The sequence below is a fragment of the Lissotriton helveticus genome, chromosome 2_2 (assembly GCF_964261635.1).
Source record: "Lissotriton helveticus chromosome 2_2, aLisHel1.1, whole genome shotgun sequence".
Lineage (NCBI taxonomy): Eukaryota > Metazoa > Chordata > Amphibia > Caudata > Salamandridae > Lissotriton > Lissotriton helveticus.
Window position 1 is genome coordinate 137,093,627 of NC_136060.1, and position 16,078 is coordinate 137,109,704.

At 51.8% G+C, this 16,078-nt stretch overlaps 1 protein-coding gene across 11 annotated transcripts in view; it reads left to right on the forward strand.

The window, feature by feature from the left end:
- FRYL (FRY like transcription coactivator) overlaps positions 1 to 16,078 on the forward strand; it is a 2,496,013-nt gene that overhangs the window by 2,398,130 nt on the left and 81,805 nt on the right. The gene's annotated exons all lie outside the window — the stretch shown is intronic.

A 16,078-nucleotide genomic window follows, 5' to 3' on the forward strand; every position in this document is an offset into this window, starting at 1 on the left:
CACATCAGACAGGTGGGTGCTGCAAATCGTCCGAAGGGGCTACTCCCTCCCCTTCAAGGCGACCCCTCCAGCCATGCCACCGCAGTACCACCGCATGTCGGGGGATCACTTGCAAATTCTGCAGTAGGAAGTTACGGCCCTCTTGGCCAAGGGGGCCGTCGAGCGCGTTCCTCGGCCAGAAGTAGGATGTGGTTGCCTTTCCCACTACTTTCTGGTACCCAAGAAGGGCAAAGGGGGCCGACGCCCTATCTTGGATCTAAGGAGCGTCAACGGCTTCCTTCGGAAGGAGAAGTTAAAGATGCTGACACTGGCCCGAGCTCACTAATACCTTGGACATCATCTTGTCCTGTGGCAGAGGTAGGAGACTGGTTTCCCTTCTTTACTCAGCGATGCGCAGGGACTCGACTCCCCCGTTGTTGCCTGCTTGGAGGGCTTGGGAGGCGGACCTGGGGATTGAGTTGGATCCGGCCCAGAGGAAGCGGATAGGGATGTTGACTCGTAAGGTCTCTTGTAATGCGCGTTTTAAATTGATACATTTTAACTTTCTCCATCGCACATATATGACACCTGCCTCCCTCCACCGTATCTCCTCGGACAGGAGCCATACTTGCCCGAGGTGTAATGCTGAACGGGCGGGTTTCCTTCACCTGGCCTGGGAATGCCCCTTAGTACATGACTTTTGGGTCGAGGTGGTGGCGCACATTACCCGGATTACGCACCTTGTGATCCAACTGGAGCCGATTCACTGTTTGCTGGCGCTAGTGCCAAAACCCAGGAAGAGGGGTCTGTCCTACAAACTACTGCAACTCCTGTTGGTTCTAGCGAGAAGGCGGGTGGCCATTACTTGGATGGGGCAGAAGGCGCCTGAACTCTCCAGTTGGTTACGGGACGCTAGGGAATGGGCCTTAGCGGAGGAGTCACATATGCAGAGCACGCGAAGGGATGGGAAGCTCCAGGATGACTTACTCGCTTGGAGGGCTATGTGTATCGAGGGGATGGAGGAGGTTGACTCTGACGCTACCAGCGCGGAGCTGTTTTCCTCTGCTTCCTCTGAGTCTGATGTTGGTGGGGAGGGTTCTGGGGTGTAGTGTCTTGAGGTGATGTAGCAGTACCCTGAGTCATGCCGATCTTCCTTGTTGCGTACACTTGTTTATCACTGTGATTACCATCGACCACGTTCTATTATGAGGTTCGCTCTGTAGTGGGCCCTTGCCTATATCTCCTTATGTGATTGCATCAATGCCACGAATGCCGTTCATGGGGTTCTTGTTCTTGTTCTGTTTTTGTTTGGACTGGTGGAGCGTCATCTAAGAGAATTGGCGAAGAAGTTGATATTGACCAGGGGATTCTGGGAGCACGAGAGCAAATCCCTTTCGTTGTTTCACAGGTGTCGTGAGTTGCCGCCCTGCCTCCGGGATGTGGGCCGTATCTGGTTGTGTACCTCCTTTTGGATCTGACCTTCCTGGTCCGTTTGTGTTCGCTGCCTTGTTGCCTGTATGATTTGTGCCTCTTTATTTTACTCGCCACCAAGAAATAAAAATAAAGTTTAAAAAAAAAAAAAAAGATGCTGACACTGGCTCAGATCCTAGCTGCCCAAGACCCAGAAGACTGGATGGTAGAGTTGGACTTGCAGGACGCATATTTCCACATCCCCGTCCTGCTGGCCCACCGGCGTTACCTGCGGTTCACGGGAGGCCACGAGCACTTTCAGTTTACCGTGCTCCCCTTCGGCCTTACCAGCAGCCCACGGGTGTTCACGAAAGTGATGGCGGTCGTCGCAGCTCATCTGCGCAGATTAGGGGTTTCAGTCTTCCCCTATCTCGACAACTGGTTGTTGAAGGCGGGCTCGCCCCAGACAGTTGTCTCCCACCTCCAGACCACGGCCGACCTCCTGCACTCGCTGGGGTTCTCCATCAACGTGCCGAAGTCACACCTGTGCCCCTCGCAGAGGCTTCTTTTCATCAGAGCTGTTCTGGACTCAGCACAGTTTCGGGTTTATCCCCCCGAACAGCGGGTTCGGGATATTCAGGCTCTGATTCCGGTCCTTCAGCCTTTATCCCGTGTCTCGGTCAGGTTGACGCTGCGGCTCCTGGGGGTGATGGCCTCCTGCATCCTTATGGTGCATCACGCCCGGTGGCGGATGCGGGCTCTGCAGTGGGACCTGATGTTTCAGTGGGCACAGCATCAGGGCACCCTGTCCCACTGCGTCCGGATCTCGAAGGGCACTGCGAGGCAGTTGCAGTGGTGGCTAAAGAACTGCGATTGAGTCAGCGGCAGATTTCTCTCCCTTCCCCAACCGGAGCACGTGGTAGTAACAGATGCGTCCCTCCTGGGATGGGGTGGCCACATGGGAGAGAGGGAGATCAGAGGCCTCTGGTCTCTGACGGAGTCCCGGCGCCACATCAACCTTTTGGAGCTGCGGGCGATCCGGCTTGCACTGAAAGCATTCCTTCCCTCTGTCCGGGGAAGTGTAGTGCAGGTGTTCACGGACAACACCACCGCCATGTGGTACTGCAACAAACAGGGCGGGGTGGAGTCGTGGACCCTTTGTCCGGAGACTCTGCGCCTCTGGACATGGCTGGAATACCAGGGCATCACCCTGGTGGTTCAGCACCTGGCAGGTTCCCTGAATGCCAGGGCGGACGAACTCAGCCGCCGGTGCATGATGGATCACGAATGGCGTCTGAGCTCGGATGTGGCGCAAGGCCTCTTTCGGCAGTGGGGAGAGCCTTGGCTAGATCTATTCGCCACCGAAGAGAACGCGCAATGTAATCAGTTCTGCGCGTTGGAATTTCCAAGGCGGCACTCGCTCGATGACGCTTTTCGTCACGAGTGGAGCTGCGGTCTGTTGTGTGCCTATACCACTTCTGCCCAGAGTGCTGAAGATCAGGCGAGACAGGGCCCAAGTCATCCTTGTGGCTCCGGACTGGGCACGAAGGTTTTGGTATCCCGAGCTACTCCGCATGTCAGTCGATCCCCCGATTCTTCGGCCTCTTCAGGAGGATCTTCTATCGCAGCAACAGTGGACAGTCCTCCACCCGAACCTGTCCAGCCTCCACCTCCATGCGTGGAAATTGAGCGGCGGCAGTTGAGGCCATTTGACTTGCCTCCTGAAGTCTATGATGTGAATCTGGCAGCCAGGCATCTACGCCTGCAGGTGGAACAAATTTGTGGCATGGTGCACGGCAAAGGCTGTGGATCCTCTCTCTGCCGCCCTTTCAGTGGATCTCCTTTTCCTTCTTTCTCTTGCCCGGCAGGGTTCTGCTCTGGGCAATCTTAAGAGCTACCTCTCTGCCATTTCTGCCTTCTTGAGGATTCCTGATCAGCCTTCTCTTTTCAAGTCCCCTGTTGTAAATAGATTCTTGAAGGGCATCACGCACAAGTTTCCTCCGGTTCCTTTCGTGATGCCTCAGTGGGACTTGAACTTTGTTCTAACCTATCTGATGTGTGCTCCTTTCGAGCCACTTCACAATTGCCCTCTCAGTCTTTTGACTCTTAAGACTGCATTCCTGGTTGCCATCACCTCTGCCAGGAGAGTGAGTGAGCTCCAGGCTCTATCTTCTAAGCCTCCTTTCCTTTCTGTCCATCCAGACAAGGTTGTGTTAAGAACGCGTCCTTCTTTCCTGCCCAAGGTGGTTACGGCCTTTCACATCGGGCAGCCCACCTTCTTTCCGCCTCCGCATTCCTCAAAAGAGGAAGAGAGGCTCCACCGTCTGGACCCAAAACGTGCGCTCTCCTTCTACGTTGATCGCACACGCCAGTTCCAGGTGGATGACCAGCTCTTTGTTGGTTATGTGTTCGCGAAGAAGGGACGGGCGGTGCACAAACGAACCATCTCTCGATGGGTTGTGTTGTGCATCAAGGTCTGTTACTCCTTGGCTAAAAAGGAGCCCCCTGTTGGGCTGAGGGCCACGGCGGCTACAACTGCCCTGGGTCAGGGAGTCCTTTTGCAGGACATCTGTCAGGCAGCTACGTGGGCCTCGCTGCACACGTTTGCTAGATACTACTGCCTGGACTTTCGGCCGTTCCGTTCTCCAGGACTTTCCAGTGGTTTCTTGGTCCGCAGACCCACCACCGGGGTTGGTATTGCTGGGGGTATCTATTCTAAGGTAAGAAATCTAACACTAACCTGTTTCTTTCAGATGCACAATTTACTTTCCTTCGGTAACGATATATCTGTAAGAAACAGTAGTTAGTGTTAGATTCCTTACCACCCCACCCTTCCTCCCTGTTCTGCGGACCGATATCTAGGGTTAAGGTATTTCCCTTTGAGGGCCCTAGTTTTATGGCACCAGTGTCGTCTCTGGCATGGCTCTGCGTTCCTGGCGCAGAAAGCTATGTACAAGAACTGACATCAGCGCACGAGGGCGGCGTCGAAGTACTCCAACGACGTCATCCCGGCGACCAGGACGACGTACGCCGAGCCACAGACGACGCCTACCGACGCGCAGGGGCTCTGCTACGCAAAACTTTCCGGATCCAGTCTGACGCCTGGGGATATTCTAAGTTAAGGAATCTAACACTAACTACTGTTTCTTACAGATATATCGTTATCGAAGGGAAGTAACTTGTTCAATAGCGACATCAGGTAAGAATAGGAAACAAGAATGATCGCATAATTACAGGACAATTGAGTCAAGGAGAGCAGTACGTAAACCAAGTATATAGTGGACTACGAAGGGAGGCATGCGGTTGAGGAGAGCAGTATCAAATGATGGTACAACGGTTGTAGGATCAATGACTTCGAGCAGGTGAACCTGGTCCAATTAAGGTAAGAATAAATGTATTAAGAATCTTTTGGCTTCCAAGATGAGGCCCGAAGAAGGATTACTCTGCTGTCCATGGACCTGGCATAGACTAGTCTGCACGGACGTGGACTGCACTTGCTGCTTCTTGGGCTAGTGAAGATAGAACTGTGCCTTTGGTTTCCTACTCATGAAGGAAGTATTCCTCCGAGCCCAGCCAGAAGCAGACACTCCATGAGTCAGTTGGCTGTCTTCCTGTTTGCAGCACAGGAACACCCAATAGGTGAGGGAAATGGTATCCCAGATCACCGAATCACTTCTCCTCGCCGCAATGCAGCCTGGAAGACAAAGTCCAGAAGCTTAAAAGTAGCACCCGAGTCTACTGGTCCCTGGAGAGCCATCGGAGTGTTGTTTTGGCTCCAGGAGTAGAGCTATCACCAGAAAAAGGGAACCACTGGTTTGACTATGACCAGAGACCGATAGTCCAGTGGCGACTGGACTTTTGCTAGACCAAAGAGAAACTTTGAGGAATATTGCACCTGTGGCTAAAGTCCCCCACCAGGACTGTGACTCTAGTAAGTCCAAAGGCGACCGCACAGCATCCTTCAACTTCTTCAGCTTTATGTATCCCTTGCATCAGGACCACTCCATGGAAGTTAATGGCAAGTTGCCATTAATGCTGGAACTGGACTGTAGACTGCTTCTTCTTGGAGGTAACTGTTCTCTGGGATTTTGATAGTCCCCCTGACCTGCTCCCTGCCAGAGGTATTTGGCCAAAGTAACTGGAAGTAACCTCATTCAACTTTGACCAGAATTTCCTTCAAAAAGCTTCTAAGTGTCAAATTCATTAAATGTGCCAATGTTTGGTCACAGTTAAGTGAAAAGCTGTGAATTACTGTTTCTTGAAGTAGATTTACAGAACCCTCCGGTGTATCTTTTCCATTTTGTTGTCTACAAAGTAGTAAAAACAGTCTATTTTTATAAATTGGTTTTGGATTTCTTCAGTTCTGTTTCTTTCTTGTCTATTTGTTTTTGTGTTGTTTAAATGCAACTGATAGACTTCTAGCTTCAAATTCCTTACCTTTGAATTTCCCAGGCGTCAGGCTAGATCTGGAAACTTTTGCTGAGCAATACCCCTTGCGCGTGCCGTCGGGTGGCTATGTTCATTTCTGCGTGAAGTTGACAGCATAGTTAGCGTCGGTTATGATGTTGCGGTACGTATATAGGCACCACCCAGGCGTCTGGGCGTTAGTTTTTATTTCCGCGCCAGTTAAGCGCTTATCCGGGGAGAGCTACTCCTCTGTCGCTTTTTGACAGGTTTTTTCTCTACGTTTTGTCAACTTCTTACTTTTTCCATCGTGTGCGAGGGATGTCTTCGAGTAAGGCAGGGTTTAAGCCGTGCGGGGCCTGTCCCCGCATGATGTCGGTCACCGATCCCCAACTCGTCTGCCCATGGTGTCTCAAGTGCAACCAGGCCCAGAAGTTGTGCTCTAACTGTCGGGCCATGTCTCCTAAGACTTTAAGGGAGCATGCTTTAAAGCTCCTAGCGGCCCGACAGTCCGCACCATCATGGAGGCTCCGTGGTGGGTCCCGGTCCTGATCGAGAGAAGAGGTGGTTGCAGGACCGCTCCTGGAGCCCAGAGTCCTCTTCCTCCCACTCTACTTCCTCGAGACACTCTGGGAAGAGACACAAGAAGAAGTCCAAGTGGACTTCATCTTCACCTCGACTGTCGTCCATCTGATAGAGACTACTAGCCACAGATTCCTTTACGTAGAAGTATCCCCAGCCGTGAGACTGGATCCAAATTATTTTTTTACCACAGCATCTCTGCGCGCCGGGGGACGGCACCCCATGACTCCGCCCTGACGTCCGCATACGTGACTACAGCGAGGTCACATAAGTCCCACCCCGGCGCGCTGACATCAGTTTCATTCTTTTCCGTGTGCAACGCGAATCCAGAATGTGTTCCCTTGACCTGTTTTCAGGCCTTCTTTAACGTCTTTGTAGGAGAGTGGGGTCTGCAATCCTATGGTCACCCCAGATTTTTGCTTTTTGCTTCACTGGTTTACGACTTCCCTGGCTGTGGGCCTGCTAATCAGACCCACAGCCTAGCAGTTCTCGGTCTAAATTGACAACCATGTACCTTAGGTGCATTTACCAATTGGTACTGGGCCACCTTATCAGTCCCTGTACAGTGTACCATAGGTACCCAGGGCATAGGTGTACCCTGGGCCTACCAGGGGCTGAAGCATGTATTATGCCACCCCTGGCTGGCCATCTAAACAGACACAACTGGCTGCACGACAGCTGGGGCAAGGTGGTGTAACCACCCTTTGCTGTAGATATAGTATACCTATATCTAACCTTAAAATGGACACATATATTCCTATCAGTCACTCCTATGGCAGGCCTTATCAATCCTGAAGGCAGAGTGCTTGGAATTACGTGAGATGGTGCTCTGGCATGAGCTGAGCCCGTCTGCAGCTTGCGGAACCAAGTCCTAATAGCTGTTCCATGATAACGCTATACCACTGTTCGATTGGTATCTCTTATACCACTTTCTTAATATATGGTTTGAGTGGCCACCCGCCCTCATCCATAATTGTGCAACTTTGTATGTTATACTGTGCTTTTTGTTTTAACGCTTGTGCCCCTTTGTTCATAAAGAGTACTGGGGATTATTCTTAGAAATAAACACATATATTTTTATAATATATACTTGTGTGGTGTCCTTTCATTTGATATTACAGGATTGTGATTGGTAAAACAGCTCGCTTAACACGACCTCTTGAGTTGAGCCTTTAAGGCTACTTAGTCTATGCTACCATTAAGATAGCTTGTCTACAAGGTTGACTTACAACCAGACACCATAAGGGGTTATTTGGCCTGATACAAGGTGGTTCCAGAATTGGAAACATCATCTCACATTGGTGCGCAGCGGTGCGGATTTGAGCTTGCTGTTGTTTTACCATTGCAATCTTTTTATCAAATTGAAAGATCACATCAAGTACCTTAGGTACATATAAATCAAAAGCTTAGCATATTAAGTTCTTCTGAACTTAGTAGTTGTAGATTAAAGGGAGTAGCACACCCTGACTACAACTCACTAGCAAGGTACAGTAGGGAAACACTTAGTGTAGGTAGGTGCATCACTTACACCACACTAGAGTCATGTCTGGCACAGGTGAAGCTCCAAGCTCTCTACCTGTGACAGTTGACCTTACCAAGGCAACTTCCAGCTATGACAAACTTAGCCTCAAAGACTAGTGTACCATAGGTATCCAGGGCATAGGTGTACCCAGGGCCTACCAGGGGCTGAAGCATGTATTATGCCACCCCTGGCTGGCCATCTAAAACAGACACAACTGGCTGCACGACAGCTGGGGCAAGGTGGTGTAATCACCCTTTGCTGTAGATATAGTATACCTATATCTAACCCTAAAATGGACACATATATTCCTATCAGTCACTCCTGTGGCAGGCCTTATCAATCCTGAAGGCAGAGTGCTTGGAATTATGTGAGATGGTGCTCTGGCATGAGCTGAGCCCGTCTGCAGCTTGCGGAACCAAGTCCTAATAGCTGTTCCATGATAACGCTATACCATATACTCTTAAGTGCATTATAATCCTCGCGGTTAAATGCTTACTTTGGTATAACATTATCAAAACTTGTCGAGTAAGGTGTCATATGAATTGGAATACTACCCCCTCGCCAATTCTGGCGACGGGGGTAGCATTCCACCCTTCTAGAGGGACACGACATGTATGTAACTGAGAACCCCGGTTAAAGTTAACTCGAGCCTTGGCATCACAAAATGGATGCTGCCACCACAGACACAAGTCTGACCTCCTGCTGCTGGGAGTCCTTCCAGCGAGGGAGGCTTGTACAAAGGGTTTCCTGCCTTGGGAGGTGCTAGCACCACCCCAGACAGGATTTTGTGTATTGGGTAGGACAGGCCTGAAAGGAATGAGACATGCCCAGGGCACACAAGGTGTCCTGTGCATACTCCGGCTCAAACCAGTTGCAGGGGCATCCCTGCCCCTGCTCTGACGCGTAAACTGGACAACGGATAGGGGGTGTAGCCACCCGCCCTCCTGGTCCCACCCAGGGGAGGGACCTAGTCAGTAGTGCAGCCCCCTTCAGGAGAATAAAGGTAGGAGCTGGTCCCATTCCAAATTAGATTAATCCTGAACTGAAACTCTACAAGAAGAAACTCTGGACTTCGACTTTCTACACAGAAGACTGAAGAAATCTCCCTTGTGGGCAAGGAGTGTCCACCCTGCACAAGCAGGCACCATCAAGCGTCCAGCGGCTTCCCTTTGTCGTCTTCCCTCGAGGATCCAGACTTCAGAGCCCGACAAGACCCGGATTCCCAGACCTCTCCGACCTCTACCTACGTCTGCAGCACAGCTGAGATCCGTGGGTGCGACGAGACACGTGGGACCGGCCATCTTGAAAGAAGCTGCACTTCGCTTCCAGCACGACTTCTGAGGTAACCTCGACGAAGTGCTTTGGGGACTGAGAAGCCCCAGCCCCGAGCAGCTCCTGCACCGAAGACCAGCCCTCCAGCATCCACGAGATCTGCGTGGGGCCCTTCTTCTTGTTGCTGCTTGACGCGTTGTCTGGTCACTTGCCGGCTGGCTAGTGGCCTCCTAGACGACGAACTTTGAAATCTTCACTGCTGGTCTGGTTGCTCCAGACTGGCCCTTGCTCCCTTCCAAGAGAGGAGCACCCCGGACCCTCCTGGTCCATTCCAGATGCCGTTTCAACTCACCGCGTGGGTTGCCTTTGCCAAGGCCTGTTGACGCCGATTTCGGATCCAACCCCGCCGACAGCGAGAGCCTGCGTGGGACAGCTCGTGCCTCCATCATGGTCGTCGAAGACACCTCCTGGTCCACGTGGCTGCAGACACAAGCGTCCACTCTTCACCTGATCGCGACAACGACATCTGGTTCCTTCCTGGTTCCACTTCAGTCACTGGCTAGTGACTTTGAACATTAACCCCTCTGCTTTCAGGTCCTCTTCTTCACTGATCCACCCTTGGATCGCAGCGGACATCTTCCTCCTGGTCGCCTGCGGCATCTTTTCCTCCAGGCTCCATAGACTTCAATGCGAGAACCCGACACACTTTGACACCTATGCACCCGCAGCACGTGGGTGAGGTAACGAGAGCATTTCGGTGCTCAAGGGTAGTTTAACTGTCCTAGTGTCCAGTTCCACAGTCGTTTTAGTCCTAACTAGTCAGGATTGTCCGTACTCACCTTTTACTTGAACTGTACTGTCCATAGACGTTGTTATGCATCTCGCGTGTGAGTTCACACTCTGCACACGCATCCCGTGGGCCTCCTATTACTTATCTAAGGTGAAGATAGCGTAGTCCTAGCGAACCTCCAGCCTCTGGACAGCTCCATTTCCTCCATCGACTTTCACATTCCTCTTACTTAGTATATGGTTTGTTGTGCCCCTAGGGCACCATTGTAATTCGTGCAACTTAAACATATTTTTCGAAAGAGATTGTCATGTGCTTAGTCCTCTGACCTCAGAAAGAGTTCAGAGGTGTTTGTTATTAATAAATATATTGTTTATTTTCATAACAACCTGTGTGGTGTCCTTTCATCTGGTATTCAAGGGGTTATATTGTGGTAAAACAGCTGGCTTCACATGCCAAACGAGTTTAGCCTAAGACTGCTTTGACCATGCTACCATTAGGATAGCTGGTCTATAAGGTTGACTTTACAACCAATCACCATAAGGGTTGTTTGGACTGATACAAGGTGATCACTAGAACTAGTGAGCATCATATATCACGCCAACTTCTCACAGTCTTGTGTTGGGAACAGTGTGCAAATGCCTTCGGGCTTCAAGTCGTGTACCTCTTGTACGCGTCAGATGCCAGCGACGGACTCTTATCCTATCTGTATGTGGTGTTTGGGCGAGCACCATGAGTCTACAGACTGCGACGCTTGTCAGCATCTCAAGCCGGCCGGGAGAAGTTGCTTTCGGCCCAATTGTCCAGATCGGTCTCGTCACAGCGTCCATCCCCTACCTCGGAAGGGTCCAAAAACCGCCAATTCCGGCTGCGACATCGTCCTACACCGAGGCCCCACGGGCGTCGTTCGACCACTGGTACGTCCTGCAGCTTGTCACCGAGGCCTTGCCCTCGTTCTGCGGAGGGCATGGGTTCCTCTCATGACGTGGGCCCTCGGTCGCCACCCTATCTGCCGTTTCCTGGCGTTGGGGCGACTAGGGCCCAAATGAAGGCTACGCTACAGCTCTGCAGAATTCTTTGGGCCCCCCTCTTCCTGAGATGTTCGCGGATCCCTCGCCATGCGTGGGGCCTTCTGCAGACTTGCCGGCGGCTCCGCCCTGGCGCTGACCCATTCGGCTTCAGGTTTTGGAGATGTGGCCCTACGGAGTTCCCCTCTCCGACCCATTGTGCTCCAGGCTTGCCGCAAAACGCTGCGGGGTTCCCTGTAGTGTCGCAGGAGGTCACCGGGACTGACTGTTCGTCCCCGTGTCCTCTGGGCAGGTGGCTGTCTTACCGGAGGCCGAGACATCGCCTTTCCGGCACCGACGGCTTTCCTCCCCGGCAGCGCCGCGGGTGGAGGCCGGGACCTGGTGCGCCTCCCCGAGTTCCTCTCGGCCCTCTACTCAGGCAGCTGCCACATCGGAAGTCGAGTCTGTGCCTTTTCGGTACCGTTCATTAGCTGCTTAGGCTCCGACCCCGCCCCTTTCTCCTATGAGGCACGTGCTGGTGGTCGACTCGGCACCCCTGGTGGGCACTTAGGCGCCGATCGAGGACCCACCGGTGCCCATGGCGGACTCCCCGGCGCCGTCCCGGCATCGGATCATCGACTCTTCTTCGGATGGCCCTTCTTCTCCGGAGGATTGTCTTCTCCTTGCCTGCTCATCACCGGAGACTGGACTCCGCATCGTTGCCTTTTCCCCGGCGGCTTCCGAGGCGGGTTCTATGCCGTCTTTGCACCCACAGCCCCCGGACCCGATGTTCAGGACCTCGCAGTTGGTTGCCCCGCAGGCTTCTCCGCCTTCTCCGGAGTCCCCTCAGGCCCCTCATTCATCTATGGGTCTTCCATCCTACAGGTGTTGGCCGTTTCTTCCTCAGGCAGGGCTCGGGGATGGGCGACTTAGTTTGCAGCCTTCGCCCACAGACGAGTTGCTCTCTCCCCTGCGACGCCCTACAGAGGCGAGTGCAGCTTTTGTCGGGCCCATTTCCATGGCCGCTGGCATTTTGAAACTGGGCAACCCGGTCACTCCTCTTCCTACGGACCATTTGTTGGAGGTTCTCCACCAGGGCTCTGGTGGAGGGGAGCGGCTTCTTCCCTTTGATGCTTCGCTCCACAACTCTCTTCTGGGAGCCTGGGGGCGTCCCGCTATGGGAGATCCGGTGCCTCAGCCGCTTCTCCACCGCCACCGTCTTGCTCCGCACGATCCAGTCTTTTCTTCCCACCCTTCTGCCCAGGGCCCTGTCCTGCAGACTGCTTTTCCTTCCTTGCCTTCAGTGTTGCTCCCTCTGTCACGGGAGGCCCGGTGGTTGGACTCCTGGTCATGTAACATCTTTGCTTCCACTAGTGCTGCTTTGCGCACGCTCAACATACTTTGTGTGTTGGCCAGGGCTACCTCTGGCCTATGGGATTCCCCGGACTCCCTTCTGTCTCGAACCTCCCATGAAGGTGTCTGCGCTGATCTGCGGCATCATGTGCTGGATGGTCGTGAGGTGGCTTCATTTTTCTCAGTTCGGCCATGGATGTTTTTTATTCTCTCAGCCGCGCTATGGCGAGTTCTGTGGCTCTACGCCGCCATGCTTGGTTGCGGGATAGCGTCTTTGTTTGGGAGCATCTTGTTGATCTGCCTTTTGATGGGACTTTTCTATTTAACACCATCGCGGACTCCGCTATTCAACGGCTCCTTGCGGGGCTCCGTCCTCCGTAAGCTTCGGCTTGTCGGTCCTCAGGTCCCTTATGGGAGGAGTTCTCCCACTTTTTCTCTTTGGGCCTAGTGTTTCGGTTGGCCCGTCTGTGTGGCTTGGAATGCCTTCAGGGTCCTTAAGTTGGTCCCTCTGTCCTGTTGGCTGCTGGTACAGCCCTTTGACTTTTGTGGTGGGTATGTTTTTTGGCTGTGCCGTCTCTGGTGCTACCCACCGGTCCTTTATGTTCTTGGCCTCTGCTGTGGGTTCTTCCCTAAGAGATGTTCCCATGATTTGTTTTGGCACGCTTCATACCCTAGGTGAGTTACTTGTAGGCTATTGTATAGCTCTGTACTAAGCTGGGAAGGTGTGGATACCTTTTCGGTTCCTTGCCTTTTCTGGCGTCACTGTATACCGCTTGCTGCACTCTTTTTTCCTTCCGTCTCAGTGCAGCTTGCGCTGTTTAAGGTTTTGTCCTGCTCAGTATCCGATGGTGCTTCTATCCTTCGAATACAGGGCTTACCTGTCGTGCATTTTGTCCTTGTCCCTGCGGAGTATCTACTTCTGTGCGTTTTGCCTTCCCTCTTCAGCCTCTGGAGTGCCAGACCAGTTTTGGCATGCCGTCTACGGTGTCGTGTCGTGGTGTTTCCACCTTGTTATCCGACGCTCGGCCTGGTCCTCTGCCTTGTGTTCCAGAGGGGCTACGATATTCCTGGTGTTCTCCTGTGTTCTGGTTGACGGCTTTAGGCTTGTACTACATATTGCCCCTCTTTATTTTCGGGCCGGTCCCACTTCTTTTCGTGGGTGGGTTGTGCCTCTGGGACAGTACTTTTCTGGGGCTTGTTCTGGGGTCCTCTTGCCTCAGTCTTTGCTTTGCGCTCGGCCTGTTCTGAGCACACTACTCCACAGTATGAACCATCTGCCGGCTGTGCATGTATGGTTGTTATGGTCCACCTCCGTGGGCCTCGGTGAGTACCTGTGTCTCCTGTCCCTTGCTCTGCTGGAGCAACGGTGTCTTCCTTCTCACGTATGCGCTTCTCGGCTGTGGGGCTGTTCCTGCCTTGTCCCCTGCCTCGGGGCTGATGCTTGTTCAGCTATTCCCTTCGCTCTGCCTCTGTTTCCACCTCTTCTCCTTGGATTTTGCGGTGGTTCTTTTCTTCCTTTGGTACTCGCTTGGTGCTGTCCGTTCTTCCGGGTTCTCTGGCGGATGCCTTTTGCCCCTCGGGTAGGCTTGTGGTTTCCTTGCCTTCCCTTCTCCCTTTTCTTTTTTACTTCTGCTTGGTGGGGACTGGACCGTCCTTCCTGTCCCCATGACACATCTTCTGTTGGGGCCCTGTGTTCTTCCAAGCTGGTGAGTTTCTCCCGCAGACCCTCCTCCACTCTGGGTATGGCTAGGGTATCTATTCTATGTTAAGGAATCTGCGGCTAGTAATCTCTATCAGATGTACAAGTAACTTTCCTTCGGTAACAATGTATCTGGTAGAGACAATTCTAGCCGAGGATTCCTTCACGGCCTGCCCTTCCTCCCCATTCTGTGAGGACCTTCAACTTGGCCTTCTGCACTTGCCTCCCTTCGGGTGGCTTGTCTTCTGCGAGTGCCCTCTTTCACTTCCTCCTTGACTGGGTGCTTGGTTGTGTTTGTGTTCCTCTCTTTCCTTTCTAGTGATTGAACGGTAGGTTCATGTGTACTTCTGCATCCCTAAACCCTGGTTATTTCAGTGTGGGGCCTGCTCGTAATCTTATCTCTTCTTTCATTGCTTCAGGTTTCGGACTCCTCTGCGCTCCTCTGAGTTGGGGTCTCTTTGCTGACCCTCAGCCCTTTTGCAGGCGATACAATACTCCTTGATGATGTTGTCTTGAGGTACCTTGTTGTTCCTCATCTGTTCTGGCCTTGCGGCTCCTTCACTGTTATAGATTGTGGTTGCAGACTTTGTCGTCTGTCATGACATTTTCACTGATTTTTTTGCACACTGTTGCCGTGCTCTCACAGTTTTGTCTCTGAAGGCTCTGCGTTGTGGCGCGGAAAAGTTCTCCGAAGAAAACTGATGTCAGCACGCCGGGGTAGGACTTATGCAACCTCGCAGACGTCACGTACGCGGACGTCAGAGCGAAGTCATGTGGTGCCGGGCCGCAGAGATGCTATGGCAAAAAAAATTACGGATCCAGTCTCACGCCTGGGGATAATTCTACGTGAAGGAATCTGCGGCTAGAATCGTCTCTACCGGATACATAGTTACCGAAGGTAATTAACTTGTACTTTAAATGCTTCTTTCACGCCCACTTCCTATTTGAAGTTGGGAGGAATTGGGGTATATTATACGGTGTGGTTGTGAATCTCATCGTTTAATACACGTACTAACCATTTCAAGACCAGTGTGTTTCGTTTGTTAATGTGCAAGAAAAGGGTTTTTGACCTACAGAGTGTTTTGGGCGCTCTGCCTGAAGTATACGCAATGCTTGTAGAAGCAGTAATAGCGGCCGTGGTGCAACTGGCGAGCGGAAAAAGACCCTATAACTGCTCTAATGGTATGTCAGAGTTACCCAACATACACAAACAAAAAGTACAGATTTGCCTATGCACACGCACTAAAAATTAAATTATATTTATGTCACAATATAGACACACAGTCGGTAAAGCCAAGGACAACATAACAAAACAATGGCATTTCCTGGCACTTATTGCTGTGGTTTCAGTTTTTATTGGTTCCACAACCAGCCGACACGTGTTTCGTCACGTTTGGAACAGTGTGTTCGCGACTCCTCAGGGCTATGGTATAGATGCCAAAAATTAAAAGGTCGCACCACTGGTGATAATTCCGCCCCGGCGGGGCTCGGGACCATACGCGAATATTGTCTCTGCAGTAGTGCCAAATGTGACAAATGGTCCAGTGGATCTGCGGACTGTAAGTGCGATTCTCAGTGGAGTTCGTACTTAAACGTGTAGCTCAAGGCAGTACGCCTGGGATGTTTCCACAGTAATATACTGGAGCGGATAACTCCCAAAGTGTTTGTTTGATCGAACGTGTAGCGTTGTGGATCTGACTTCTCCCGGATCGACGTGTTCCGTCCAGAACACGGCGGTCTGGTTAGCAGGACACAGTGCACTCAGTCGAAAAACCAGCATCATCCCTACACTTTGGATGTGATCATACAAAAAAGCCATTTCCTTACTGGAGTATTGTTTGTGATCTTATTTAAAGGTGAGAATTTTGCAGGTAGAAGTATCCATCGTAAGAAAAAGTTGCTTACCTTTGGTAATGATCTTTCTGGTGAATTCTCTTTGTACTGGCAGAATCCTCACCGATCCCACCCTCCTTCACTTTCAGAAAGAAATTCATAAACCTTACAAAAAGATGCCAACTTAGTTTGATGCAGTGCACCTGTTTTGTTTCAAAACATTATTCTTG